The sequence below is a fragment of the Rhinatrema bivittatum genome, chromosome 5 (assembly GCF_901001135.1).
Source record: "Rhinatrema bivittatum chromosome 5, aRhiBiv1.1, whole genome shotgun sequence".
Lineage (NCBI taxonomy): Eukaryota > Metazoa > Chordata > Amphibia > Gymnophiona > Rhinatrematidae > Rhinatrema > Rhinatrema bivittatum.
In genome coordinates this window covers 164,863,477-164,875,787 of record NC_042619.1, presented here as the reverse complement: position 1 = coordinate 164,875,787, position 12,311 = coordinate 164,863,477, and positions in this window count along the sequence as shown.

The window sequence follows — 12,311 nt, the reverse complement described above, 5'->3', positions numbered from 1 at the left end:
ACACGTGGAAACACAAGAAGGGCTTCCCCAGTTCCTTCCCAGTCCTCTCCAATTAAGAAGCAGACTGGGAGAGAGAACTTCTCTATACCCCTACCTAACCTTCCTACCCTTTCCCCTCTCCCCTCCTCTCCCCTCCTCTCCCCTCCTCCCCGACCCCAACCCCTTCCTAGCTACTCACGTTTTCTTTGTTTCGTTACTTACTGCTCCTCCACGCATTGGCTGACTGCTAGCTCATGCTTCCCCGGGACCGCAGCAAATAGCGCTGCCCCGGCCAGCCCCACCCCACTCCTCCACACCCAGACCCCGCCCCACTCCTCCCCACCCAGACCCCACCCCCAGCCCACCCCCTTTAGCAGGGCCGGGCACTTCTGCACGTAACAGGGGTTACACATGTGGCCGGGCCCGTTCTAAAATGAGCGCGGAGCACGCAAAGCCTAACCACGTGCATAACCCCCATTTTTACGCATGCGGGCCTTTTAAGATCGAGCCTTTAGTGAATCAGGTACTATTTTAGAAAGTCACACTAACATGCCATTTTAATACTATTTTCTGCAGGATTTAATAAATTGTGGTATGTAAGTCTCACATTCCCGTGCCCAGGAGCACTTGGACGTTATTCATGGTGATAAGATTTCATAGTCCCCTTGAGCTACAGTCCTTAAAAGGGAAGCTAGCCCCGAGTTCCTACCCTGCTGCAATAAATTGTGTGTCTTCCCCCACCACAAAAAAAGGTCAACTAGCATAGAGCCCTACCCTTCTCTAGCCATGAATAAGATTTTAGCACTACCCCCAGAGCAAACATTGACCCTCCATTTCACTTACAAAAAAAGACACTCCCTGGATTTCTCCAAAACCCTCTTACCCAAATGTATCCTCAAACAAAATTTCTCAGCAAACTAAAAAATCCACTTCCTTTCCCAAACTAATAGCAAACAAGTGTGCTATCAAGACATCTAAATATCAAATCTGCATGCCTGTTTTCTTAGCAAAACTACATCAGTATTTAACCATCAGGGTAAGATCTTAGGGGTACATTTTAAAAAACAGCGCGCTCGTGTACTTTTCTTCGCGCACCAGGCACGAACAAAAGTACGCCGGGTTTTATAAGATACATACGTAGCCGCGCGTATCTTATAAAATCCGGGGTCGGCGCGTGCAAGGGGGTGCACATTTGTGCAACTTGCACGCGCCGAGCCCTGTGCGCGCTGCCCGTTCCCTCCGAAGCCGTTCTGAAATCAAAGTGGCCTCGGAGGGAACTTTCCTTCCACCCCCCGCACCTTCCCCTCCCTTCCCTTACCTAACTCACCCCCCCCCTGGCCCTATCTAAACCCCCCCACCTTTATCGCACAAGTTACGCCTGCTTGAAGCAGGCATAACTCGCACGTACCGATGGCCCGCTGCCGCACCATCACCCGACCCGATGGCTGGTCCGGAGGCCTCGGTCACACCCCCAGAACGCCCCCGGGCCGGCACCATGCCCCCTGGAACAGCCCCCGGAACACCCCGAACGTCGCGCCGCTCCCCGACACGCCCCCCTAGCAAAGCCCCGGGGCGTACGCGCATCCCAGGGCTTGCGTGCGCCGCCGAGCCTATGCAAAATAGGCTCGGTGCGCGCAGGGGGGGTTTTTAAGGGTTACGCGCTTAACTTAAGCTCGTAACCCTTTTAAAATCCGGCCCTTAGAGTTCAGCTGTTTATTACTGTGTAGATACTATGTAGTCCTTTATGTGAATATGTCTCTTTTTATGTTATAATTACACCCTGGGGAATTACGCGATTATGCAAATGCATAATTTTTTTGGACTGTTAGGGGCGGATTTTCAGAGCCCTGCTCGCCTAAATCCGCCCAAAACCGGGCGGATTTAGGTGAGCAGGGCCCTGCGCGCCGGTAAGCCTATTTTACATAGGCCTACCGGTGCGCGCAGAGCCCCGGGACTCGCGTAAGTCTCGGGGTTTTCGGAGGGGGCGTGTCGGGGGGCGGGCCCGAACCGCGCGGCATTTTCGGGGCGTGTCGGGAGCGTTACGGGGGCGGGCCCGGGGGCGTGGCCGCGCCCTCCGGACCCACCCCCAGGTCGCGTCCCGGCGCGCAGGAGGCCCGCTGACACGCGGGGATTTACGCCTCCTGGAGGGAGGCGTAAATCCCCCGACAAAGGTAAGGGGGGGGGCTTAGACAGGGCCGAGTGGGTGGGTTAGGTAGGGGAAGGGAGGGGAAGGTGAGGGGAGGGCAAAAGGAAGTTCCCTCCGAGGCCGCTCCGATTTCGGAGCGGCCTCGGAGGGAACGGGGGTAGGCTGCGCGGCTCGGCGCGCGCCGGCTATACAAAATCGATAGCCTTGCGCGCGCCGATCCAGGTTTTTAGCAGATACGCGCGGCTCCGCGCGTATCTACTAAAATCCAGCGTACTTTTGTTTGCGCCTGGAGCGCAAACAAAAGTAGGCCTCTTCGTGGAGTATGAAAATCCGCCCCTTAATGAGTACCCACATAATCGCGCAAAATCACATACTTCCCTCCTGCAATTGCACATTTTGCCTTTCTTACTATGTTTTATTAGTCCTTGCCAATGACTGTCTGCCTCAAACTCCCAACTGAGAATGTGGGTAATTGGTGGAGAAATCAGACTGCAAATGAGACAGCATCCTTCACATGCCAGGCTGCCTGCAGACTGCTGCTGCTGCAGATGAGGCCTGCAGACAGAGAAAAGGCCAGTTGCCAGGTATGGTGATGGTGTGAGCACTGCGGGCTCGGAGATGCAGCTGCCAGACAGTGAACCACCAGTCTTCTCTGCCAGTGCCCAAGTACATGTCTGCAGCTGACCCTATCGGCTGCTGCAAGCCTTACCAGTGTGGAGGAGGGGGAACTGAAGGAGGTTGGCTGATTGGGGAGGGAGGAAGAGGATGGTGTTCTATAGAGGACAGAGGTCCAATAGGGGAGGAAAGGGTGACCTCAGGGAGGAGGAGACCTGATGGGAAGAAGTTGGGGGATCTAAAGGGGAAGGAGGATGTTTTAAGAGAGGAAGGGTTCTCAGAAGAAAAGGATCTGAAGGTGAAGGGAAGAGGGCTAATGGGAGAGGAAAGTGTCTGGAGAGGGGAGGAAGGGGGATCTGATGGGGGAAAGGAGAGTGCCTTAAGGCACCCACCTCTCTTATCAATACCCCTTCCCTCTCCCTTCTCTGAACACCCTCCTCTCACCCATTCAGGGAGGAAAGGGATTTGAATGAGCAGAGGGGGATGTTTGGAGGAAAGGGAACCATTGGTAGAGAAGGGGGAATTTTTATTAAGTTTTTGCAATTTTTTGATGTTTAATTCTTGCTAGTGGAATGTGATTTTGATGTATGATTATGCTAATAATGTTTACCGGCTATGGCAGGTATAGATTCTGTGTTTCTTTAACTGTCATGTATTTAGTTTTTAGAGTTTTATATGTGGAAATTCCCACAGGAGCTATGCATGTGAGAACAACTGAGTAAGTGGCCTGATGTGTCTATTTCCAGAAATATTTGTTCTCGTAATTGTTCTAATGTACTAAAGTACTTGTTTATATTTATAAAAATGTTCTAGTACAGTATTATTCTCTCCTATTTAATCTATTATGTAAAATGTTAAAGTATTTACTTTTGTTTACTTTTGAATTTTTTTAGTGCATAATTTTACATTTTTTAATGCATAATTTTGATCATTTTGGTGCATAATTCACCTAAGATGCATATAATCAACAGAGCTAACCTCAAATGATCAACATTTTTCTTTCCAAACTATTTTATCAACACTTGAAAAAATTGTCCATATTCTTTGCTGCTCTGAACTGTTTTTAAGAACTTCTGCTGAAAAGCACTGACAGCTTCTTTAGCAAAACATCCTGGATAGTCAACTATTGAAGTAAAAGCCTGAATCTTATTTGAAACCACAGAATGAGCTTCTGGCAATGTTATGTCTTTCTTGTACTTATTTGGATAAATCACACAGCTCAACGTGCATCATGCGTTATGCCAAAGTTATGAGCAAATGTTGCTGATGTAAGGATACATCTTAGTCCACTGTATTTTGAATCTAAAAAATGGACCACTTGGATGAATCAATGCGATGTTTGCTTGGGGTATGGAAAAATATTCCAACTGACTCGTAATGATTTTACTAAAAGAAATCCAGCAGATGTCTACAGCATTTACGTTTGAGCAGTTGTACTTCCATATCTGTAGCAAATGTCCAATAGTATGTAAAATTGAGAGGGTGCAGAGTGAAAGGCATAATGACTTTTGTCAGCTTTGCTGTCCCAAAAAATAATTAAGATCCAGAAAAGCAAAAAGTAACTAAACTGCTATGGTTAATTATAGTAATTATCCAAAGAATATACACCAGCAGGATTCAACAACATATATGATATTACATGTACTTTCTAAAATCTGCAATAACAATTCTTACTATAACTATAAATAGCCTTGGGGAGCATCTCAGGGAGTGACTGGGGAGTGATAGAGGCTTGGAAGGCCTGTCCCTACAGAGATAAAGTGAAATTGTTATTGTTTTGGGGTGATGGGAAAGGGTAGTCTATAAAATATGCTGGGTTTAGTTGATGGGGGTACTAAGAAAGATGTTATATTGTAATTACTTGTACAAGTATGTTGGGAATTATTAGAAAGGGAATGGTGAATAAAACAGAAAATGTCATAATGCCTCTGTATTGCTCCATGGTGAGACCACACCTTGAATACTGTGTACAATTCTGGTCGCTCTATCTCAAAAAAGATATAGTTGCGATGGAGAAGGTGCAGAGAAGGACGACCAAAATGATAAGGGGAATGGAACAGCTCCCCTATGAGGAAAGACTAAAGAGGTTAGGACTTTTCAGCTTGGAGAAGAGACGGCTGAGGGGGGATATGATAGAGGAGTTTAAAATCATGAGCGGTCTAGAACAGGTAGATGTGAATCGGTTATTTACTCTTTCAGATAATAGAAAGGCTAGGGGATACTCCATGAAGTTAGCATGTGGCACATTTAAAACTAATTGGAGAAAGTTCTTTTTCACTCAATGCACAATTAAACTCTGGAATTTGTGGCCAGAGGATGTGGTTAGTTCAGTTAGTGTAGCTGTGTTTAAAAAAGGATTGGATAAGTTCTTGGAGGAGAAGACCATTACCTGCTATTAATTAAGTTGACTTAGAAAATAGCCACTGCTATTACTAGCAACAGTAACATGGAATAGACTTAGTTTTTGGGTACTTGCCAGGTTCTTACGGTCTGGTTTGGCCACTGTTGGAAACAGGATGCTGGGCTTGATGGAACCTTGGTCTGACTCAGTATGGCATGTTCTTATATTCTTATGTATCCAGCTAAATGGCAATTTTTATAATGATGGGGCCCTCTTCTGGCTAGACTTTAGCTGGCTAAGTCATTACCTGTCTAAAATCTAGCCCGATTAAAAAAAAAAAAAAAAAGAGGCATTCCAGCATTGTTTTGGAGTGAGCTTAATATATCCAGCTAATTTAGCTATTTCAATTGTATCTGGCTAAATTAAGTGGATATCCTTAGACCTGCTTCAGAGCAGGTTAAGAGTCATTCAATCATGTGTGGCCGGATTACATGCCACTTAGCAGGATATCTTGAAAAGAAATTCAGATAAGTGGTACTATTTTTTTTTAAACAAAGTTAAATGTAGGCCTGTGGCCGAATTCTCATCCTTCTGCCCCAAATGTTTTGCAAATGTTCCTGCATGAGTGGGCAGGAGGGCTCTTTCGCACACGGGGGGAGGATTTTTAAAATTACGCAAGGCGATGTGATTTGCCTTTTTCCCAGTACCCTACATCCCTACTTGGCCTTCCTACCTTTTCCCCTCTCCTCTCCTCTCCAAGCCCTAAACCTTCTCTAATTTTTCTAACTTTTTTTTTGTTTCTTTACTTACATGCTCTAAGGAGCAGGCGTATGTTCCACGAGCTGGCCGGCGCATGCTTCTCTGGGACAGCATCTAATGGCGCTGTCCTGGCCCGCTCCCGCCCTGCCCAGATGCCACCCTCCTGCCCACCCTTTTCTTCAAGCCTGGAACTTGTACGCATATCAAGGGTTGTGCGCGTGGCCAGGCCCTTTCGAAAATGCACGTGGCACGCACAGGGCCTGGCCTTGCGCTTTAACTCTCAAATTTTACGCGCACGAGCCTTTTAAAATTTGGGCGAAACTTTTTATGCTTATTTTACATGTTTTTAAGGCATCTGTCATTTTTTTTATTTTTTTTTTGCTTAAGTTTGCAAGTTGGTGGTTCAGGACCGGTGTTTCCATTATGCAAAATAGGTGGCCTCCTAGAGGGCCAAAATATCAGGAGGCAGCAAAATCTCACCAGCGGGAGGCCAGAGGGTTGGTGTTCCAGAGCCAGTAATGTCAAAGAAAGGAGCACTGTGCGGGAGCCCCTGTCACCGGCAGGAAGGAGCGCCGTGACAGAGCTGCCACCAACGGGTAAACCAGGGGAGGGGAGTGCATGACCGAAGGTTTGCCCATGGCACCTATTACACTTGCAACAGCTCTGGGGTGACTGGATCTCCAGATTTTTAGTTCACAATAATGTAAAAAAAAAAAAAAAGTTGTTCCCCACTAGTTAGACACTTTTGCAGCACTAAAGGAAAAGGAGGATTTTATGACCTACGATTGAAAACCTGCCGCTGATTACTAAATCATCATCAGCAACAGTTCTGAGGACTTCTCCTCCAATTTTTATGTATCTTTCCTGTATATCTTTAGATAACTTTTAAATTTGATCGGTTATATTCGAACATAGCAGGTTAGGTTTTAAAGTTATCTGGATACATGCAGCCAAATAACTTTAGGTGAGCAGGTTCGGTGGGACATTTATCCTGTTGAATATTCGGGACAAGTTATCCAGTTATCTTTAGCCGGATAATTTGTCCACTCACCGGCTTACTGAATTTTGGATTCATTGTTTTCAAATATTTACTGGTGGAAAACAATAAAGGATGATTTTATTTTTACAGATTATAGTGGAATGAGAGATTGAAATGTCCCTGAAATGTCATTCTGCCTCATGTTATGAGTACTTGTCCCCGTCTTAATTTTTTTTTGCTAAATTTTCACACCAAATAGGATTAGGTGAGTATTTAAAAAAGGACTGAAAAACATGCTGTAAAGTCCAGTTTTACAAATGGATTTTTCTCTTTTTATTTATAATGTAATGCCACAAAGATTCCTCCAGGCCCAACAGTTCACATAGGTAAAAGAGTGAAATGCCTTTATTTTCCTCTGGAACTTACAATAGCAAGTGTCATCCTGTAAATGATGTCTCTGTATAATTTCCTTGCTGAGCACTGCCAAGCCTCTAAATTCATTGTCGGTAAATTCATCAGGAAAGGCAGCTACTACAGAGCTTCTTCAGCATCCTTGGCAATATCATTGTGCTGTTGTGGGATGCATTCAGTCATGAAAAATGAAATGACAAAGCCATATTTCAGTACCTCACACATACCAAAATGAATTTCCTGGGTGATGGGATTTTTAAAGTTATTGAGAGAAAAAATCAGAGCTCCTCCTTCTTGTAACCCACCATCCCTGTTAATGAATGTTCCCACATAGCTCTATGTGCTTTTTAGCATCTCTTGCCTAGGTTCATCCTTGCTCTTTCTGATTCAAATAACATAACATGGCCATCAGTGACCATTTCCGTCACCTCTTCCCTCCCTGCACTCCCGAGTTCTTATAGCTGACGGAGAAGCACTGCATGACTTTTAGGTGACACAGAGGGATTAAGATAAATGAAAGGTCTGACAAATTATGGACAGGATAGGATCTATTAACATATAGCTCGCATGTTGCTGAGTAATTCGATATAGCATTCACATCCTGGCTACAAGCCCATTGGTTCTTTGTAGATACAGTGTACAATGTACATGCCAGGAAAGAAAGGAAAAGAAGATTTTTAGTTTTTCTTTCATGTTAGTTTAATGGACTCTCTCTTGATTAAAAAAAAAAAAAGAGACTGCTTTCTGATTAATTTATCTGAGCAAAATAAGGAAAGTTGGATTAAATGTATGGTGATGGGGTTAATCTCCTACTGTGCTGTAAGCTTTTGAAAGTCTGTTACAAAGTGATATTTCAAAGATGCCTTAATATTGAATTCAGTTTGCAGTATTCATATGCAAGTGTCGTAAGATCTATAGTGATGTTAATAAGTGGCTAAACCACAATGCTAATGTACAGCATTTGTGTTCATGCATATTTTTGGACTTCCTTTTAAGTGAAAGTGTTCCTTAAAATAAGAAGAAACAAACCGCTCTTACTCTCTGTACACGTATATATAAAGACAGGGAGAGAGAAGGTATTGGCTGTTAATGCACATAGTGCAGTGTTTATTGTGTCTACTAACAGCGGATGTTAATGATATGGAAATGAGGCAGAGAGTAAACCATGCACATACTATGGATAGTACTGAAAAAAAACTTGACCACCTGTTATGTTTGTCGGCTGCAGAGCCCCGCAGTCGACTTCACTCACCCGCTGCCTTGCCGCCACGGCGGGATCAGGCCCGGGCTCTCTTGTTGCAGCAGGGAGCCGCTGCCGCACCTCATCTTCATGGCCCTGAGCTGCTGATGCCACTGATGCTCTCTTCCTCCTAGTGTCCCCTTAGGCGCGTGTGCGCCTCTCTTGAAGATTTAAAGGGATCATGATGGGAAAAAGCCCACAGCCCTCCTTGATGACATCATGGCTCAGGGGCTATTTAAGGATGGTTTCTGCCTTCAGCTCTTGCCTTGGCAACAGGTCTGCTTCTTCGGAGAGTGAGTTCCTGAGTTCCTGTCACCCGTGCTCCTTGCCTTTCTTCTTCCTTCCCTTCAGGCTAATCTTGGCTTAACACCGGACTGGACATTGACCTTCGCTTCTCGCCACCTGCCTTGACCTCGTGCCTGGACCTTGACTTTGAGCTTCGCTGCCGGCCTTGACCTCTGCCTGGACACCGACTTCAAGTTTCACTACCTGCCCCTGACTTTGGCTGAATTCTTGCTTTTCTTCTTCCTCCTGGACTTCTGTCTTCTCAGAGGCCCCACTTGTCCTGCCGGCCCCAGCACCCAAGGGCTCAACCTAGTGGTGAAGATTCCCCTCACAGGTAGTGGCAACTCCCCCTCGATCCAAGGGTCCACTAGCTCAACATACACCTCCCCAAAGGTACAATTACCTTTATTTTTTTCCATTAAAACATTTAGGATTCAGTATGCGAGCATAGGGCCTGATTTTCAAAAACATTTACACACTTAAAACTGGATTTTACATGAGTAAATTTACTTTACCCATGTAAGAGGGCTTTTGAAAATTGCTACAATATGCAGTATGCTATGGAGTTGTCCATAGGATTTACACGTGTAATTGATTTTATATGCTTAAATGGCTTTTGAAAATTGCTACAATAGTAGTTACAATTACACGTGTAAATCCTTTTGAAAATTACCCCCAAACATTTTTGCTGAGCTGAGGGTAATGAACTATTTTGCATAGCTTTACTCCTCATTTTATCATTAGCTTAGCTTTTGTGTTAAACCTCTCACAAGTTTAATTTGTGTACAATAAAAGATTAAGATTTTTAACATTTGCAGAAATTTGCAAAAGCATTAGCAAACCTTAATACATTGGCCCTGTAGATAGATAAATAAATAGATCAGTAAGTAGGGTGATCAGAACTGCACACAATATACCATGGATTGATAGATAAGCATCATGATATCCTCTGTATTATTTTGTATTCCTTTCCTAATAGCATCTAACATTCTAATGGCTTTTTTTGACTTCCACCAAGGATCTCAAAGTATTATCTACAATGACTGCAAGATCCTTTTCCTGGGTGATGATGCTAATATTTAACCCTGCATTGTGTATCTATACTTTGGATTTTTCTTCCTTGTATTCATCACTTTGCACTTGTCAACATTACATTTCCTCTGTCATTTAGATGCCCAGTCCCCCAGTGTCTCAAGGTCATTTTGCAATTCCTCACAATCGACTCATGATCTAACAGTCTCAAATAATTTTATGTCATCTGCAAATGTGACCACATCATTGATCACTCCATTTCAAGATCAAGTATAAATATATTAAAAAGCACCAGTCCCAGTGCAGATCCCTATGGCACTCCACTGTTTACCTTTTTCCTTTGAGAGAAATGACCATCCCGTCTTACTGTTTCCTATCATTTAGCCACAACAGGACACTGCCTCCTATCCCATGATTTTTCAATTTTCTGAGGTGTCAAACATCTTCTGAAAATCTAGATACACTATATTAACTGATTCACCTTTGACCATATGCTTATGAATACCTTAAAAAATCTAACAGATCTGAAACGCAAAACTTCCTTTTGCTTCATCCTGGTTGGCTTTAATCTGAGTCTTTCAAGATAGCCAGTGCGTTTGTTCTTCAGAATAGCTGCTACCATTTTGCCCAGCACTGACATCAGGCTTGCAGACCTGTGGTTTCTTGAATCACCCCTAGATCCCATTTTTAAAAATTGTCATTATGTTTACCACCACCCAATTCTCTGGTACCATAGCTGATTTGAATGAGAAGTTAGAAATTATTAGTATTAATTCTGCAATTCTATTTTTGAGTTTTTTCAGAATTCTGGGTTGTATAACATCCAGTCCCAGTGATTTGACCTGGTCTATCATTTTGATATAATTTGTACTTCTACATCCTCCTTCTATTATGTCTCTAAGATAGCTAATATGTCTATGTCCCCATTCAGTCCCATATATTCCAACTTTTCATTCTTTTTTTTTTAGGCTTCTGGCATTTGCATACAGACAAAATATGCCTAGAAGTTGAAATGGATAGTTTGGAACAATTTATCTCTGGGTGCTCATTATTTAATTGCACTTGGGCTACTTCTGCTTCTACCATAACCTCTCTAATGGGAAATTTGTACTTCCCTGTTATGCCAGCATCCTTTGAAAATACCTGATTTCAAACCATGCACTCCTGAATAATGTAAACTTTCCCTCATGATTTAGTTTAAAAGCTGCACTATCTCTTTTTTAAAAGTTAATGCCAGCAGCCAGGTTCTAACCAGGTTAAAATGGAGCCCATCCTTTCAGAATAGTCTTTCCCGTCCCCAAAATATTGCCTGGTTTCTAACAAATCTAAAGACCCCTTCCCTGCACCATCACTTAATATAACCATTGAGAATACAGAGGTGTGTCCGCCTCTGAGGTCTTGTGTGTGGAATGGGAAACATTTCTGAGATTGCTACCCTGGAGGTTCTGGATTTCAGCTTTCTACCTAAAAGCCTAAATTTGGATTCCAGAACCTTTCTCTGAAACCTTTCTATGTCGTTGCTGCACATATGTACCACGATAGCTGGCTCCTCCCCAGTACTATTTAAAATCATATCTTGGTGAAGTACGAGGTCTGCCACCTTCAGACCAGGCAGATAAGTTACCAAGGGATCCTAATGCCCCCCCAACCAGCTATCTATCTCGATGATGCATCAAACTGCGGTTGTACTCTATCGCACGTTAAACAGTGTATATTGTGCAAAATAAATATGCTATATATCACTCGATACAACACTATCACTACACCACCATTCTATATTCATCTTCATTAAGCTCTGTAAGGCTTGCCTTCCTTAATGATAGAATTACCAAGAGATCGCTATTGCCTGGTTTTGAGCTGATACCTCCAATATAAAACCTCCAGTTGTTTAAAGATTCTACTACTCGTCTCCTGCCAGGGTTGGCTTCCCTCTGCCAACTCGCGGTAAAGGGTCTCTGACCCTCTACTGTTCTCTGATGTAACAGCCCATTGCATGGCTTTTTCTGCAAGACAAATCTGACCACAGCACTTACAGATTCATGTCTGCATTTCCATACCATGAACTCCTGTACATCACCCTAATTGCATACAGTCAGCTATATGGTCCTTCTGCATTGAAATGCTCCAGTACTCAAGATATAGAAACATAGAAATTATGGCAGAAAAAGACCAATCAGGCTATCCAGTCTGCCCAGCAAGCTCCCACACTTATTTTCCCATACTTAGCTGTTTCATTGACCACCAAGTTCAGGGCCCTTGTGGTAACTGTTTGATTCAAATTTCCTGCCACCCCCTGCCATTGATGCAGAGAGTAATGTTGGAGCTGCATCAAAGGTGAGCGTAAGGCTTAATGGTTCAGGGTAGTAACTGCCGCATCAAACAAGTTACCCCGATGCTTGTTTACCCAGACTGCACAGATCAATGCCTTGGTTTTTTGTTTTTAATTTTTAATTTATTGAATTTTTCAAATACAAAGATAACTTTGCTTAGAAATTGCATGAAAGTTTTACAAATAAGCAATATA